The sequence below is a fragment of the Oncorhynchus masou genome, chromosome 23 (genome assembly GCF_036934945.1).
Source record: "Oncorhynchus masou masou isolate Uvic2021 chromosome 23, UVic_Omas_1.1, whole genome shotgun sequence".
Classification (NCBI taxonomy): domain Eukaryota; kingdom Metazoa; phylum Chordata; class Actinopteri; order Salmoniformes; family Salmonidae; genus Oncorhynchus; species Oncorhynchus masou.
The window spans coordinates 55,996,040-56,015,096 of record NC_088234.1 but is presented as its reverse complement, the minus strand read 5'-3'; the positions used below and the strand labels follow the sequence as shown (position 1 = coordinate 56,015,096).

Sequence of the window (19,057 nt, the reverse complement as noted above, 5' to 3'; positions counted from 1 at the left end):
GCTACGTGTGCCTTTTACATTTTTTTAATGCAGTTCTGTCTTTGAGGGGTTCTTGTCTATTGATGTCCTGTATTATGTCATTCTGTATTATGTTTTGTGTGGACCCCAGGAAGAGTAGCTGCTGCTTTTGCAACAGCTATTGGGGATCCTAATAAAATACCAAATTCCATACCTGAGTGAAGCGGCTCTTGGCCAGTGTGATAAGGCTGCGTTCTGCTGGGGAACACACACTCAGTCCCACAGGAAGCAATCTCTTCAGGGAGGCTACGATGAGAGAGGTTTGTGTGGAGTAGCGATCCCCTTTCCGCTTCATCTTCCTCCTCTCCTGGTCTGACACCTGCTCATTAAAAACCATGAATAGAAATACATAGTTGACTTATACTTCAATCATTCACTTTGCATGGTTAGAATGTAAATGATTTATTCATATGTTTTACGCAACCACAAAGCACACATAATGGACACCCAGTGCTGTTTGTGGTAGTTAAGAAACAAATCTGTAAGGTTCTCACCTTGGACATTCTGTGATTGTTATTATTGACCAAGAAAGCCATGTTGTTGATCTCATTCTGGACCACATAGTTCTGTTCCTCCCATTTGAAGTTCTGCAATAGCAAATCAGACAGGTTACAAGTGAGAACATCATTAAGATGCGAGGCAACATCCAAATCTTTGTTATTTCACACACGTGAGACTTGGCCCAGAATATGAAGATCTCTGCCACCATGCCGAACATCTTCTCAGCCTCATGGTTCGGTTCCCGTAGCCAACTTGCTCTGAAACAACAATATGTGAGAGCTGTAAACAAAATGCATTAACACATTCTACACTGAACAAAAAACACAACATGTAAAGTGTTGGTCCCATGTTTCATGAGCTGAAATAAAAGATCAGAGAAATTTTCCGTATGCACAAAAAGCTTATTTCTCTCAAGTTTTGTAAACAAATTTGTTTACATCCCTGTTAGTGAGCATTTCTTATTTGCCAAGGTAATCCATCCACCTGACAAGTGTAGCATATCAAGAAGCTGATTAAACAGCATAAATCATTACACAAGTGCAACTTGTGCCGGGGACAATAAAATGACACTCTAAAATGTGAAGCTTTGTCACACAGCATAATGCCACATATGTCTCAAGTTTTGAGGGAGCGTGCAACTGGCATGCTGAATGCAGGAATGTCCACCAGAGCTGTTGCCGGAGAATCTAATGTTAATTTCTATACCATAAGTCGATGTGAACAGAGTACCTCATGGTGGCGTTAGAGTTATGGTATGTGCAGGCATAAGCTACGGACAACAAACACAATTGCATTTTATCAATGGCAATTTGAATGCACAGAGATACTGTGGCGCGATCCTGAGGCCCATTGTTGTGCCATTCATCCGCCGCCATCACCTCATGTTTCAGCATAATTCACAGCCCCATATCACAAGGATTTGTACACAATTCCTGGAATCTGAAAATATCCCAGTTCTTCCATGGCCTGCATACTCACCAGACATGTCACCCATTGAGCATGTTTGGGATGCTCTGGATCAAAGTGTACGACGGCGTGTTCGAGTTCCTGTAACTTTGCACAGCCATTGAAGAGGATGTGGCAAATAGTGGTCACACCACATACTGACTGGTTTTCTGATCTATACCCCTACCTGTTTTTTAAGGTATCTGTGACCAGTAGATGCATATCTGTATTCCAGTCATGTGAAATCCATATATTAGGGCATAATTCATTTATTTTAACTGACTGATTTCCTTACATGAACTGTAACTCAGTAAAATCTTTGAAATTGTTGCATGTTGTGTTTATATTTTTGTTCAGTATAATATTGTCAGAATCTCAGATAAACATTTTTATAAGAAAACACCACTTTCCATGTTGTCAAAATATAACCTTGACTGTTGATATATGACTGGTATATTACTGGTTTGTTATGTATTAAATAATGATCAGTGAACATTATAATTTTACCTCCCATATCCCCATCCCCTGGGCAGGATGCCTTACCTATTGTAGTCCACAAATGGGATGAGGACAGGGTAAAAGGCGTAGAGGTCTCGCACCAGCACAATGAATTTCTCCTGAATCTGTAGCTCCGCCTCAGACGCATCGGCCCTCCCCTCAGCCTTTATCTGCTCCTCCTCCTGAAGCACCGATTCTGCCCTCTTCTTCAGTTTCTCCATCAGAGGCAGGAAGTGGCTCCTCAGCAACTGTGGGTGGGCCTGGCAGATGATTGGCTGAGAGAAAACTGAAAGGAAGGATTAATTTAGTCTAATTAATTTAGTCATTCAGCAGATGCTTGTATTCAGAGAGACTGACAATTAGTGCTTTAGAATGAGAGAACTGATTGATACAATCATGACATGAGTGGAAGGAATGTCTAGATGAAACAACTGGGAAATTAGGCCTGAATGTGTCTAAATTAACACTGTTGTCATGACGTTGGTCTAGGGGGAAGGTTTATGACAGTCATAAATACCTCTTTCCCCCTTTTTCCTCTCTCTACCCTACTGAGGTTACATTTGCAAAACCCTTGGTTAACATAGAGATTCTGGGAACATCAGAAGGTGGGGGGAAATGAACTATGTTCTGGTAATCCAACCAATGGAACATATGCGGTGGTACTTAATGAATATGATGTCAGTTCGGTTGTCATCTGAGACATTCTCATCAATGATAAGATGACAAACTCTACAGTGGAAAGTCTACACATCAGAGTTATCGGATTCACATGGAATTGTTGTTAAATATAAAAATGTTTGAATATGAAATTATGTGATGGGATGAAATGTGATTTTAGCTTCTAAAATGTGAGATTTGGGTTTTCATAAGATAGGGCTCTGCTCAATCAGTGGCCAGCCCCTGTGAAGGGACATGGGCTATAAAACTTTTCAAACACGCCCTCCTCTCCATTCCTATATAAGCACTTGACAACAATATAACCTCCTGTTCCGAGGACGTGAGGACGACGGTCCGATGTCAGAATGGTTCTGATAATAACTACAGAATGAAGCCAACATCAGCGTGAGCTTTGGTTGCGAATGGTATGAACTTTGAAGTCTTATTCACTACAGAAGTGATACCTCCTAGCCGTTGAGTTAGCAACAGCAGCTGCAAACGCAGGTTCTGACGTTCCCAGCAGGTTAGGAAGGAACAGACAGAGTATCGCGTCTACCACACAACGACATTACTACAACGTATCCAATTGACAACCAGAGACATTCTTCAAAAGACTTGGTTGGGCAACACGGCCTTCCATCTACCACCAACCTACCGAAGCGCAGCTCAGAGTAAATATTTATTGCATTTTCCTTTTCCAAATGGGCGGTAATTTAGAATGCATAAGATACTGTATTTACGATAGCACAGCTTCTACCCTTTGTTCCTCAGTCTTCCCGCTCTTTCACTCAAACCCAGCCCTTTTCTTTTGTGTAACAAACTGTCCTATCTGTTTCGCCCGCTAGGGACGTTTTCCTTTATGAGGTAATTTGTAATCAAGTTATGATTTAATTATGTGTATGTGTAATTCTGTGTGATTAGTTAGGCATTTAATAAATAAATAAGTAAACAAACATTGTATTGTTGATTCAAATTGTTAGCCAGGGTTCGTGCAAGAATTTACAACTTTCAGATGAGACTGAATTAAGATGACGATTGATATTGACTGCTATTGATGTAAAATATTACTAGGTCTTTAAGAGTTTATTCAGAAGATAACATCTTTATAAATATTATTTTGTGGTGCCCGACTCTCTAGTTAATTACATTTACATGATTAGCTCAATCAGGTGATTTTAATTACGGAGAAATTATTTTATAGAATAGCATGTCATATCACTTAATCCGGCATAGCCAAAGACACGACACTGTTTCATGGTGCCACAAACAATGAGTAATAGTGAGTGATTGAGGCTATGAGGCAAACATATGGACTGAAGACAACTGGATCCTGTGCAGGTCTGTGATGACAACTACTATATCATCCTTAGGGTGGACAGAAGATGCAGATGGAAAAGAGAGCAGTATAGGACTACCTGCCAGGCGCTTCATCCAGTCTCCCTGGCCTGTTCCCAGGTGGTTGTGGATGATGCGGAGGATGTTGCCCAGCAGTGTGCTTGCATGCTGGGAGGTGAGTGAGGTGCAGACTGGGCTCTCCAGCTGGCCCTCGGGACCGTGCTGCCACCAACGGGACACATAGCTGCAGAGCAAGGGTAGGGTGATCTCAGTAACATGGCTGTACTGGGCTTGGCGTGCCCCTGAGCCTGCCCCTGCCAGCTCCTCCACCTCCCCCAGGAGCTGCTGCAGAGATGGCAAGAGAGGACACACCTCCTCCACCTCATCCGGAACTCCCACATCTGAAACAAAGGAGAAGGGACAGATTCAAACACCTCAGCTTCACTCCAAGGAAAAAAAGGTTATTTGTGGAAAGGGCTCTACAAGAAACCCAAGAGTTCTTCTACCTGGAACCAAAACGGTTTCTTCAAAGGGTTCCCCTACGGGGACAGCCAAATAACCCTTTTAGGTTCTAGATAGCAACTTTTTCTCTAAAAGTGTAACTAAACAGAGTAGTAGGTGTGTGTATGGTTACCCTCTCGCTCTCTGGGGCTCATGGTGTTGTAGATGGAGTACGGGTTGTCCTCATTCAGAGCTGGCTCCAGGAAACATACAGGGAAAGCCCCTGACAGCGCTGCCAGACACGCTCCTGCTGACGGCCTCTGCCTACAAACCCACGCACAGATTGCTGACAGCTCTGTCTCCCACACAATACACCATGTGCATGACAACACAGCCATATTAAGCCACTGAGAGAGAGGAATATTGATGTGTACAACGTCGTGCATACTTTACGACTGTATTCATCTGGAGCATTTACAAACATATACATTAACTGTCATATATTGGAATGCTACATCACACAAAGCTAAATGACAAAAAGTACCCCTCCACGTAGAAACTTTTGCTGATGCCAAGTGAGTGGAGGCTGTTGAGGATCTTATAACAGGACACCTGGACACTGTCCACTGTAAAGGAGAAGGTGAGACTCGCTGAGATTCGTCCTCTGAAGCTTAAGATTTCCAGACAACTTCCTGAGTGTTGGCTAGTAGCTACAGTGTGAAGGCTAGAGGGAAGTTGATATGTAGAGACAGCGAGGGCTCACAGTGGGTGAGATTTGATTAATGTAATAAATAATTAGTGAATAGCCGTCGTGATCACTGGCAGAGAGAATGTGCCACCTCGCCATGTAAATGACTGAGATTTAATGAGATGAGGCATGGAAGCTGGCTGGGCATTTCTGAATGATTTAAGAGGTCTTAAATCCAGCTGCTCACTGGCGTCTCACCCACTACCAGACACATGGAGGGCATTGACAATGTACGGTATGATGGAAGATGGGCTCTTGTGGACAACGTAGTTGGAAGACAAGCGGTTGTGATTACAGATAGATTTGGATGATTGTATTTACACTATTGATACTGTGGGTTTTGAGAGTGACTCATACAGCCAGCAGATTAGCATTTGTCATCATGAATCTTGTTCTGGAGTCAGCTCTGCAGATTGGTCACTAGCTGGCACAGCCACAAAGTCTGATTTTAAACCTTACCCTCACCACACTGCTAACCCTAATGCCTAACCCTAACCTCAAATGAAGACCACAAAGCTCATTTTAGTTTTCATTAATTTTTAAAATAATGCCAATTTTGACTTTCCAGCTGGCCTATGTAGTAGAAATCACCCAGTTCTCCCTCCAGCACAAGACTCATTCCAATAAACGTCAACCTGGAAAATACACAAGAAATCCATTTATCCCACAAATAACCATAAATACCTTACTCAACTTTGAGAGGATGAATGATTATTCTTATGTATGGCCTCCCCAAACTGACAAACTCTCATAATAACACCACACATATTATTCTACCTCCCAGGATACAGAGCCACACGTACCCAAGAGGTCCTCTCCATACTGATTGTGGCTGAGGTGTTCAAAAATGGAGGTGAGAGTCGGCAGCAGGGTGGTATTGGTGTAGTCCAGGATCTGGGCCACCCCTCTGGACTGGGTCCAGTTCTGGGTCATAGAGAGGTTCTCCACGGTCATCTCCAGGTCCACCGCTGCAGCCTCGAAGAAGGACCGTAGCGAGACCCTTGCTGATTCTGGAGCAGTCTTCATCAAAGTCCTGAAGGAGGTTACCCATATTATTGAATGAATTGAATGCCATTATTGGCTCATATATAACATCTGGTCTAAATTAGCAATATACTGTTTATAATGTCAAAGAGTGTAATTTGCAAACATGAATGAAGAGCATTTTTATAGTCTTTTTCTTCATCAAATATACCTGCTCACTAAAAAAAAGAGTACTACACATGAGTCCTCTAGCTATTGGCAACACTATTTGTTCATTTATCAACTGAGTCCTTTATCTAAGCAGGTGAGTTCCATTGAGATCGCAATCTTACAAGGCAGCCCTGGCACCAACAGTGATACCAACAGATATTTTTATTTATTTCACCTTTATTTAACCAGGTAGGCAAGTTGAGAACAAGTTCTCATTTACAATTACGACCTGGCCAAGATAAAGCAAAGCAGTTCGACACATACAACAACAGAGTTAGACATGGAGTAAAACAACAGTCAATAATACAGTAGAAAAATAAGTGTCACGCCCTGACAGAGAGCCTTTTTATGTCTCTATTTTGGTTTGGGTAGGGTGTGATTTGGGTGGGCATTCTATGTTCTTTATTTCTTTGTTTCTGGCCGAGTGTGGTTCCCAATCAGAAGCAGCTGTCTATCGTTGTCTCTGATTGGGGATCATACTTAAGCAGCCCTTTACCCTCCTTCTGTGAGGGATCTTGTCTTTATTTTTGTGCAGGTAGTTTGCACAACGAAGCTGTTCGGTAATTTTATTCTTTATTGTTTTGTCTTTTCTAAAGTTTCACTTCGTTAATAAATTAAGTGGAACTCAAAGTACGCTGCACCTTGGTCTCATCCTTCATCCGACGACACCCGTGACAATAAGTCTATATACAATGTGAGCAAATGAGGTGAGATACGGGAGGTAAAGGCAAAAAAAGGCCATGGTGGCAAAGTAAATACAATGTAGCAAGTAAAACACTGGAATGGTAGATTTGCAGTGGAAGAATGTGCAAAGTAGAGATAGAAATAATGGGGTGTAAAGGAGCAAAATAAATACAGTAGGGGTAGAAATCCAGGGATATGGAGAGAAAAATAGGTCCGGTATGTTCTGGTCTGAGTCGCGTTGTACAAAACTGGCAATAGCTTTTCGAGCTAAAGGATAGCTGATGACCACCAACCGTGGTTAGCTGAATACTAACGTTAGCCAGTAAACTGGCTAGCTACTGGCTAGCTTCTATTTGTGGATGTTAGATTTTAGGTAAATAATACATTAAAAAAACGATATATATATATATATATATATATATATATATATATACAGTGCCTTGCGAAAGTATTCGGCCCCCTTGAACTTTGCGACCCTTTGCCACATTTCAGACTTCAAACATAAAGATACAAAACTGTATTTTTTTGTGAGGAATCAACAACAAGTGGGACACAATCATGAAGTGGAACGACATTTATTGGATATTTCAAACTTTTTTAACAAATCAAAAACTGAAAAATTGGGCGTGCAAAATTATTCAGCCCCCCTAAGTTAATACTTTGTAGCGCCACCTTTTGCTGCGATTACAGCTGTAAGTCGCTTGGGGTATGTCTATCAGTTTTGCACATCGAGAGACTGAAATTTTTTCCCATTCCTCCTTGCAAAACAGCTCGAGCTCAGTGAGGTTGGATGGAAAGCATTTGTGAACAGCAGTTTTCAGTTCTTTCCACAGATTCTCGATTGGATTCAGGTCTGGACTTTGACTTGGCCATTCTAACACCTGGATATGTTTATTTTTGAACCATTCCATTGTAGATTTTGCTTTATGTTTTGGATCATTGTCTTGTTGGAAGACAAATCTCCGTCCCAGTCTCGGGTCTTTTGCAGACTCCATCAGGTTTTCTTCTAGAATGGTCCTGTATTTGGCTCCATCCATCTTCCCATCAATTTTAACCATCTTCCCTGTCCCTGCTGAAGAAAAGCAGGCCCAAACCATGATGCTGCCACCACCATGTTTGACAGTGGGGATAGGGTGTGTTCAGGGTGATGAGCTGTGTTGTTTTACGCCAAACATAACGTTTTGCATTGTTGCCAAAAAGTTCAATTTTGGTTTCATCTGACCAGAGCACCTTCTTCCACATGTTTGGTGTGTCTCCCAGGTGGCTTGTGGCAAACTTTAAACAACACTTTTTATGGATATCTTTAAGAAATGGCTTTCCTCTTGCCACTCTTCCATAAAGTCCAGATTTGTGCAATATATGACTGATTGTTGTCCTATGGACAGAGTCTCCCACCTCAGCTGTAGATCTCTGCAGTTCATCCAGAGTGATCATGGGCCTCTTGGCTGCATCTCTGATCAGTCTTCTCCTTGTATGAGCTGAAAGTTTGGAGGGACGGCCAGGTCTTGGTAGATTTGCAGTGGTCTGATACTCCTTCCATTTCAATATTATCGCTTGCACAGTGCTCCTTGGGATGTTTAAAGCTTGGAAATCTTTTTGTATCCAAATCCGGCTTTAAACTTCTTCACAACAGTATCTCGGACCTGCCTGGTGTGTTCCTTGTTCTTCATGATGCTCTCTGCGCTTTTAACGGACCTCTGAGACTATCACAGTGCAGGTGCATTTATACGGAGACTTGATTACACACAGGTGGATTGTATTTATCATCATTAGTCATTTAGGTCAACATTGGATCATTCAGAGATCCTCACTGAACTTCTGGAGAGAGTTTGCTGCACTGAAAGTAAAGGGGCTGAATAATTTTGCACGCCCAATTTTTCAGTTTTTGATTTGTTAAAAAAGTTTGAAATATCCAATAAATGTCGTTCCACTTCATGATTGTGTCCCACTTGTTGTTGATCCTTCACAAAAAAATACAGTTTTATATCTTTATGTTTGAAGCCTGAAATGTGGCAAAAGGTCGCAAAGTTCAAGGGGGCCGAATACTTTCACAAGGCACTGTATATAAATATATACATATATACATATATACATATATATACATATATACATATATACATATATATACATATATACATATATACATATATACATACACACACACATATATATATATATATATACACACACATATATATATATATATATATATATATATATATATATACACACACATATATATATATATATATATATCTATATATATCTATATATATATATCTATATATATATATCATATATATATATATATATATATATATATATATATATATATATATATATATATATGGTGAGGCAGGTTGCAGGATTGTGTTTTGAAGTTGCGTTTTTTAGAAAATAAAATATATAAAAGATATGCGAAGAAAGATGTAAATATATGTATATATATATATATATATATAAACACGGGACACGACGAGAACAAAGGACGTCTGACTGCAATGCCATCTTGGTTTAAACAAGATTTTGTCGATTTTCATTTAGTAAAGAAGCTTCTTTCTTAACCAGGCAAAAGGTAGCTAACTAGAAGACTGGTGGGGACTGGTTAGCCATGGGGAAGTAAGAGGATCAGATAACATCAAGTGCCTGATTGACAACAGCTTAGCCAACCTGGGTAACAGTGAGATGGTGTTATCTACCTGACATCCAGAGACTGGGCCAGTATGAGAAGACAGCTGACGATGGAAGGTGCCTCGCTCCCTGAGGAAACACACACAGGGGAAATCAAAATCATAGGGATCACAATCTCATAAACTGCTAATAGGATCTGGGGCTTAGGTGTGTGGAGACGGATAGGTTATGTGTCTTTGTACACACTAAGAACAAATGCTTCTATATAGTACCAAATAAGGCTTATTTGTCTTGTAACCATAGCGGAACCCTTTTTGGTGCTATATGGAACCTTTTTTGAAGGTTCTATAAAGAACCATGCTCAAGGTTCTAAATGGAACATGTATGCTGCTACAAAGAACCATTTCATAAGGTTCTATAAAGAACCATTAAAAAAAGGTTCTAAATTGCACCAAAAAGGATTCCACTACTTACAATCCTTTTTAGGGCTATATAGAATCCATTTTTATGGCTCTTTATATAACCTTTATGGAGAATGGTTCTATAAAGCACCTTGCTTAATCTCAAAGGATTTTTGTTGAGCGATTCAAGGTTTTTTATTCTTTTGTAATAGCCATATTAAATAGTTACAGGTTGTGTTTATAGGTGTGTGTATTAACAAGTTGAATTAGGTGTGCTAGCTCTGGAACAGATGGGAGTCCCTGAGGAGAGAATTGAGTACTACTGACTTAGTCAACAGTTCTCAAATTACACAAGGCCATACGTGAGTCTTTCACAAGACACCATCACTGGCCATAGTTATATACAGTATAACATGCAATAGCATAACACAATAGATTAGATCAACTGAAATGACACTCATTCATTGTTGCACAAAAAGACATGCCCCAAAATATCTGAATAAGCCACCGGCCCTACATTATAATTATCACTAAATGAGGAAAGAAACATTTTTTGAACAGCAAAGAACCACTGAAGGGCTGGAAGGGTTCTGTGGGGCAGTATGATTCCACATAAAACCATCACTCTGTCGCACCCTGATCTGTTTCACCTGCTTTGTGCTAGTCTCCACCCCCTCCAGGTGTCGCCCATCTCCTCAGTCATGTTACACCCTTCCCAAATCATGTTCTATTGTATATGCAGATGAACGCAAACAGTAGCAATATGACAACATGAACAGAGACATGAGATGTAAACAGATCTTGAGTAAATAAGCTTCATGTTAACTTTACACCATCCTTACCAAACAGAGAGATCCTTTGTCTGACAAGAGCTCCCAATTTGCAGAACAGGCTGAAGATGGGAGGACAAGAGAGAGGGATGGAGAGAAGAGGAATAGAAATATGATGAGAATGTAAAAGGTAGAGAAGACAGAGGACACCTATGTTCCTGGGCACATTTAAAGCCAAGTTGGTTTAAATGCCCCTTTTAAAGTGCTTAGACAGTTATGACAAAAACACTTAAAAGCTAAATACTGCTAACATGTTATTATTGTAATATGTTAATAACTGATACCTGGTGACCATCTCCTTCTCCTTATTGGAGGCATGACCTCCGTTGCCTCGTGATCTGGCTGTGGTGGAAAGGAAGTAGAGGCGATGGTTCTTCAGGTACTGCTCCAGTAGGGGTAACGCCACCTGTGGGAGATGTGTTTTTAGGCTAATCTAACCCAATAGACCTAACACACTATTTATTTGTGTCAGCACACCAATATGGACTATTCATATCACTTTATCAATGTAGTTTGGTAAATTGACCCTGTTTTTATCCATTGCATCAGTTTTGAGTTATTTCCTATGGAAAAGTCAGTTGTTGTGCTGTATTTGTTGCTATGTCTTAGCATTGATCTCTGTGTGGAGACTGCAGAGATACATGGCTGGCTGCAACATGAATCAGCGGTCCCATCAGTGGGAATTAGACCCTTTTATTTTCTGTCTCTTTACAGGGAGCGTGGGAGGCTTAATCAACGGTCTGATGGCAATCGACACGCCCACATGGGTTTCGAAAATGGCTGTATCAATTCCTGGAGCCACAATAGCTTTCAGTTACTGAGTTGCCCATGGCAACCACCCAACAAAACGAATTAGCCTATATCAGTGTGTGGTTGTAAAGAAATGAATAATAGCCAGGGACAAATCAAGCAGGACAACAGAGTGGAAACTGTTCTTTCACATCCACCTACAGTACATGCCCATCTCAGTTGTTGGACTGGAAAATAAAAGTGGTTTTACATTTACAAACCTTGCTGAAAAAGTCAATCTGCTGTTGGTGGGGAGCCTCTACTATTGGCATCTGACCTCTTGCCTGCATAAGCTCTGAGGAAAAACACAACATATCCAATTACATGCTATGTGTTGTAAGAGATGAGTGACGTCACTTATAAAAGGAAAGATGCCTGGTGATGTATGACTACCATCCTTACCCAGCTCCTGCATGTATTCTTGGGCCTCCTCTGTGTATGAGAGGAGCTGCTGTAGGAAAGTGTAGGCAAAACGGTTTGCTATGGCTGGTGAGTCCATCTCTGCTGCCTTTCTGTCCCTGTGCAGAGATGCAGCACAGTGATGTCGTCAAGAGGTCAGGAAGACAGATTGTCTGGACACTGAGGCTAATAGAGGTTTACTGTATACATTTGAGTAAGGCACATAACAGTTCGATATTTAATGTAAGTTTTAGGTTAAGGATGCACAACAATGATTAACCCCTTACACTGGTGGGAATTAGACTATATGGATATGGCTACATTTAATAAATATGGATAGCATATGCATAAACATTGTATCAATTAAAAAGTAAAAGTTTGGAGATTATGGGAAAATTATTAGACTAAAAGGTGAGGACTGAATCCAAACGTTACACTGTTGATTTCATGTGCATTACTGTTCTTTTCGCCGCATTTGTTGACAACAAAATCTGAAAATACTCTGGATACATTCAGTAACATAAGAATATTCTTTGGGGTAGGCGCAACATAAGACCAAAAAATGACAAGGGTTTGAGTGCGAGGTCTAACTGTTATTTCTTAGTTGCCACACACCTCTCCAAAGTGTAAACAGTTCCTACGTCATTTCGATGCACTTTTATGACTCAAAGAAGAGTCTTCAACTATATGGTGCTTTTCTTGGCACTCCTAGCTGTGCCATTGAGGAACTAGAGCAAAAACACTTGTAGTTATTTTCTTTGGAACACAACTCTGCATCCCCACCTTCACACAATTAGTGTTGTTGTTTACGCAATCCAAAAACGGTCCATTATAAATTGCAATCTGGGTCAGGTGGGCCTAATTTGAAAGCTTCTTCTATTGCCAACGTGAATAGCTAAATTATAAAATACAACCTTGTAGTGTTAGCCTTTCACTAAGCAATTCATATGCATAGAACGGAATCATGGGTGCATTCAGATGCGTGGTCCGCAGGAGATTTTCTTCACAATACAACAAACATAGGCTCATTCATGTTCAGAACAACCCAGGGTATAAAGTCATGTCATCTTGAAACTGTACATTAAACATTATGAGGTTTATGATATGGAAATGTGAAGTGCACATTCATATTCACGGATGTTTGGCTTGCTTGTTTGACATCAAAGCGGAATCCATTATAATCCTGAACTTCTCATCTTTGAAAATAAATGACAGCAATTCTTTTTGCAAAAGTTGGCACAGTTAGCAGGAAGGATAGGGGCAACTTCTTGATGCTTGTGGTGCTCAAGTTCAGAACAGCTGTCAGTCAAAGCCCATACAGCACTGTGAAGTGCAGACCCAGAGCTTTGACTTCATGTATAGCATGTTACTGTACAACCACTGCGTTCCAATTTAGGCACTTATAAAATCAAATCACATTTTATTGGTCACATACACATGTTTAGCAGATGTTATTAAAGGTATAACGAAATGCTTGCTCGCTCCAACAGAGTCCAAATCTGCCATTTGCAACCTGTATACAGGTTGTAAAGGACTACAGTGTAAAGGACTACAGAACAATGACCACTGGCCATTAGCATCAGTTGTCAGTCATTGACAGACAGTTCCTCACCTCCACACTGTGTAGCCGTTCAGCTGGAAGAACTTCAGGACATCCTGGGCTTTCTCTCTCAGTTTGGCTTTCTCCTTGGTAGGGAGGGCATCATAGGGCACCAGCGTAGAATGACCCCCTCCCCCTGGAGTAACAAATTAGATCAAAGTATAATAGATTAACGTATATGAAATTCAGAAAGGATAGCCAGCGCTTTTGAGAGAATTTACCAATCTTTTTCACATAAGCATTTAGATGAAAAGTAAAAAGTAATTCTGTATATTAATCACTCTGCATAGCACTTTGCTTCAGAACCACTGAGTAACTTTTTGGCCTGGTTTCAAGTTGCCAGTGGTACACGAAATCACCTACAGTAGAGGCAAAAACCCTGTTTGAGCTTAATTCATCATGGTTTGTGATGAAATGCTACCTTTAGCATCCACTTCCTGCTTCTTCTTCCTGGACCAGGTGTTATGGTAGTTCTCAGCCAGCAATTCAGTCACAGACTGAAGGAAAGTATAAAACAATCAGTCAATAACAATAATCCTAATTGTATATGAATACAGTATGTCTATGTCCTGACTTACACACTGGTCCCATGAGAGTGTCACACTGCTCATGTCCATTGGCTTGGGGGTGAAGGTTGATGCTCCTTCAAACGACAGCTAAACCGCAGAGACAGAGATATGCATTCATTTACATCTTTTTATGAATCCATTGCAATAGTTCAGTAAATTCAGTGTGAATGAAAGCAACAGCAACAACAAATGGGAACAACATCTACAACAACAATATGGACAGTACAGCTGCTCAGTTTCAAAGAAGAAAGCAAGGAAGGAAGAAATGCAACAGATGGGAAAAGTCAGGTTCATATCAGAGCAGGACTTGTGTGAGGTCTTATGGATTCGGGTCCTATAATAACGTAGTACTTTACCTGTCCAGCCTGGGAGATGCGGTGTGAGCAGGTGAGTAGGCCAAGGCCATCTCCCTCTTTAGTTCTCTCTATGGTCCAGCCAAAGGCCAACATACTTCGCACGGTCTCCTTTACAGACCAGCGATACGCCTCTTTGTCCTGAGGAAAACCAATGTGACAGAGCAGGATGATAAAACTCTGGGACTGCAATATGTTCACGACAGACAAATATTAGACAAATCGACATTTTATTCAAAATATCAATCAAATCCTAAAACAAACAGTACTCTGTATGTTGTAGCTTAGACCTACCCTCTCAGCCAGAGCTCTGTAAGGCTTCAGGAGAGGGTGTACTTTGGTCTTTTCACAGAGCTCCCCATGGACCCAGCCATTTGCAAACTGAGACAAGGGAAAGATAAACATACATAATGAATCATATACAGGATGATATTCCTATACACACACAGCATAATCTTCTTCATACACAGCAGTTCACACATTACATAGAATGACAGTGTCCACAGAGTTCTTGTACAGTACATATTTTAAACTCAAAACTAATATACTCATAGTAAACTCAAAGCTCAGTTACCTTGTCCATTGACCACTTCTCATGGGTGTGTTCTGCATATTTATTCACCACGAATTCCAGGTTCTCTGGTACTGACACACTAATAACGGGAAAAAATTATAACTTTATAACACATATCAGAACAATATAATATATAAAATGCTCTTTAAATGGACATATATATTTTATAATATATATAGAAGGCGACAGGTAGCCTAGCAGTTAGGAGCATTGGGCCAGTAACCGAAGGGTTGTTGGTTCAAATCCCCGAGCAAACTAGTTGAAAAATCTGCCGATGTGCTCTTGAGCAAGCCACTTAACCCTAATTGTGCCAGGGTCGCCATCAATAATGGCTGATCCCTGGCTCTGACCCCACTCTCAGGGGAAGTAATATATGCAAATGTCCAATTCACATGTGTGAAATAGGACCAATGTAAGCACCAGCTTAATTATTTTATATATATATATATATATATAAAGAGCATTTCCACAAGAGAGGAGATGAATAATGGTATCACTAAGGTTCTAGCCACAGGCTTACTTGGAGGTGTCTACAGGCTGGGGGTCAAAGTGTCCCTGTGCGTCCATGGAGGGGTGTCTCTCAATCCAGGCTACACAGCCAGGGTCCGTGTGGTCAGGAGGGAGGGCTCCAGCTGTAGCTGCCAGACACTGCAGAGCCAGCTTGGAGAGCTCCGCGTCATAGTGCTGTTTAGGAGAGGAGACAGGGAGATGAACAAACACATGCCTTGGGGCTACATGGGAAAAGACATACGTAATATAAATCATAGACTGGGTGGGTTAGTGTGGGCAGTAGCATTAAAGCTTGGTCTGAAAACAAACCCCATGCCCCCTCCCATATCCAATAGATGTTTATAGATGTGAAGGGATCCAATTACAATATGACTTATCCTTCAAATAGGCTTTTGGGAGCTCCCATTGCAGGCCATTGCTTACACTCGTTCCATTAGCTTTGTTAATATCAAATGGTTGTTTTGAGACAGGCTGAAGAGTTGGTCCAACTGTACCTTCCTGGACAGAGCATTGAACACTCCCCAGAACAGCTTCCTGGAGAGGTGAAGCTCCTCCTCTGAGGCAGAGCCCAGGTGCCCCAAACCTCCAATCAGACAGTAGTACTTCCAGCTCTGCTCATAGTGATTGGTCAACAGCTGGAAGGAGGGAGTGGCGAAAGTAAATTTCTTCAGAAATGTCGTACATGTCCAAACACACACATACATTACATGGCCTGTGTAGGTGTGTGACTAATATTATATAACTAACCTTGAGTGGTATTTTAGTGTGGATTGTCAGAAGGGGCACATCAAAAACAAGCCGTCGGAGTAGAGGTTGCATCATGGACGGCCTGAGCTTACTAAGGACACAAGCAGAAACACATACACAGAAATAGAGTATGCACCGACAATTCCTTTTGAATTATATCTGATTCTAAATAACTGCTCCCGTTCTGCCTCTATGGTAGAGAAGGTGTGCAAGTGATAGAGGAGAGAAGTGAGCTGTGTGGAGTGACTATAATAATATTAGTTCCTCCATGACCCCACCTGCATATGGCCAGCATGCAGTCCTCGATTGAGTCTCTCTGGGCCTTGGTGAGGCTGAGGGCCCTGGACAGGCGGTAGATGGCCTGGAGGAGAGCATCCACCAGCGGCCCCTGGCCCTCTGTCCCAGAGAACAGGCTGGAGCACTTAGTGAGCAGGGGCAGCACTGCTGTACACAGGTACCTGTTTAGTGCCAGGGCCATGTCTGTGGCACTCAGATCAGTCTGCAGGGAGAGGAGCAGCCAGGTGACATTTTGTTTACAGAAGTGTCAGGACCAAAAAGAGAGGGGAAGTTTTAGCCTAGGGGAGGCAAAAGAGACAGAAAAAAGGGTTTGATTCATAAAAGTCTGACAGAGTCAGAAATGGAGAGGGATAGGACATTGAAGACTAGTAAGAATGAGTGGAAGGGGGAGTGAATGAGTGAGGAAATATGCAGAGCGTAAGGTAACACTGCCCCATGTGTTTGTTAGTAGACACTCCAAAGCCTAGATCTCCAACACTAACCCTAACTCAAATCTCATGAATGTATTAATGTTGCACGTCATTTGAGTTACAGGATAATCCTTGTGATGTGATAGTCACACTCTGTGTCCCACAATGTGCAGTGGCTGAACACTCGAATGGGGGTTATAGTGAATCACTCCAGTGGGCATTCCTGTAGGTCCCTCAGGTCCATAACAGTGGATCATTCCAGTGGTGCTGTGTCAGTATGGTCAATGTCTCCCTCACTGTGTCCAGGGAGGCCACAGCCTGCAGGTCTGGCAGGAAGCCCACTTCCAGCAGGTGGAGCAGGAAGTTCTGGTCCTCAATGCCGTACACACGGTCCAGGAACAGCACCATGGCTGCCTTGTGGTCCGGGCAGAACACAGTGGATGGGTCTGGTTCGACTACTGTGCCATCTGGATAAATGACAAGCACAGAAGGAGATTTGGACAATCATTTCACCACATTATATTTTGGCTAATTTTAAATGATGGTGGTTCTGTAATACATGCTTGGCGAGCCGTCTCAAAACTTGAGCCAACTTAACCCCAGGCTAATTGCTACCATATAACAGAGAAAGCACCAGCGAGAGGATGAGACTAGAACAAACTTATCTGTAAAAAAAAATGTAAACAGTACTGTACAAGTTGCAAAGATTGGGTTTACAACCACATAAGACTATAGTGACTTCTCACAGAGGACTGACCTTTTGCTAGAGAGGGGATTTGGAAGGGGATGCCGATGACTCCCTCCAGGTCCTGGACGGGGATGAGGGACCTCAGGATGGCCCGGATACGGATGGCCTCGCCCTTCCCAGCATGGATCAGCTGGACAAACATAATCAAGTCAAAGTGATCAGCTTTATTGGTCTTTAATTCTTAAGCTTTGCCAATCATTCCAATGTCTTCAAAGACTTTAGAGAAACAGCCAACGTCAAATGATCTAGCTGTCAGGTAATGTGCAGTATATGACAGACACTTGACACAAATGACACAGTTGCCAGAGGTACAAATATGACACAGACACAAATAAAGCTTCTTAACCCATAAGGTTTGGATTATTCTGCAGTCACTGCATGGCCAATCAATGTAGCCCCAGGGGAGCTTCTTCTAGTCCTACATTAGAGCACTAGTCTATCGGACTATTGACAGGGTCCCATCAGGAGGTGAAACAGACTAACGTGCATCTCCGGGGCACAGCGGCCCAGCAGGTCGATGAGGGCGGAGTAGAAGGTCATGATGGAGTGGCCCATGTGGATTATGTCATCCTCCTCATCCTGCAGCACGTTCCTGTGTGGGCGGGGAGAGAGAAGCGTTTACATGACTCAGGTGCTGTGCAACATAATGATTTTACTCATGTTTAAAGGTCAGTTGACATAACTGGATGCCTTATTGAATCAAGCTGAAGAGGGGACTGTCATAGAATTACAGTACATACAATATAGTATATATATATACATATATAGTATTTGTCTTCTAATTGTGTGTGGGGAAGCCTATCTTCTGGCTGACCAGTAGGAAAAACCAAAAGTCACTGGTTTACTAGGGCAAAGACTTGTTCTTCCAGTGTTCCCTTTCTAACTCACAGTGTTCTGTTGGACTCATAGGTTGTGGAGGGTCTGTCCATAGTCAGGTCCTCTGAGATCCTGATGGCTTCCTCCATGGCTGCCAGGAGACCATCGCCACCCTCACCTCGCAGGGCGGGGCCAAAACACTCCGGATGGCGAATCAGCAGCCTCACCACCGAGTAGGCATTCTCCTCCACACTCTCCCCTGTCAGGAATCAACTGATTATTAGCCTAATTTTACTCTGTAGTCTAGCTGTTATCAGTCATGAACTACATCTACAGTTAGAGTATCTGTATAGTCAGTTGTA

At 41.8% G+C, this 19,057-nt stretch overlaps 1 pseudogene; it reads right to left on the bottom strand.

The window, feature by feature from the left end:
• LOC135511080 (ryanodine receptor 2-like) overlaps nt 1-19,057 on the bottom strand; it is a 93,351-nt pseudogene that overhangs the window by 39,567 nt on the left and 34,727 nt on the right.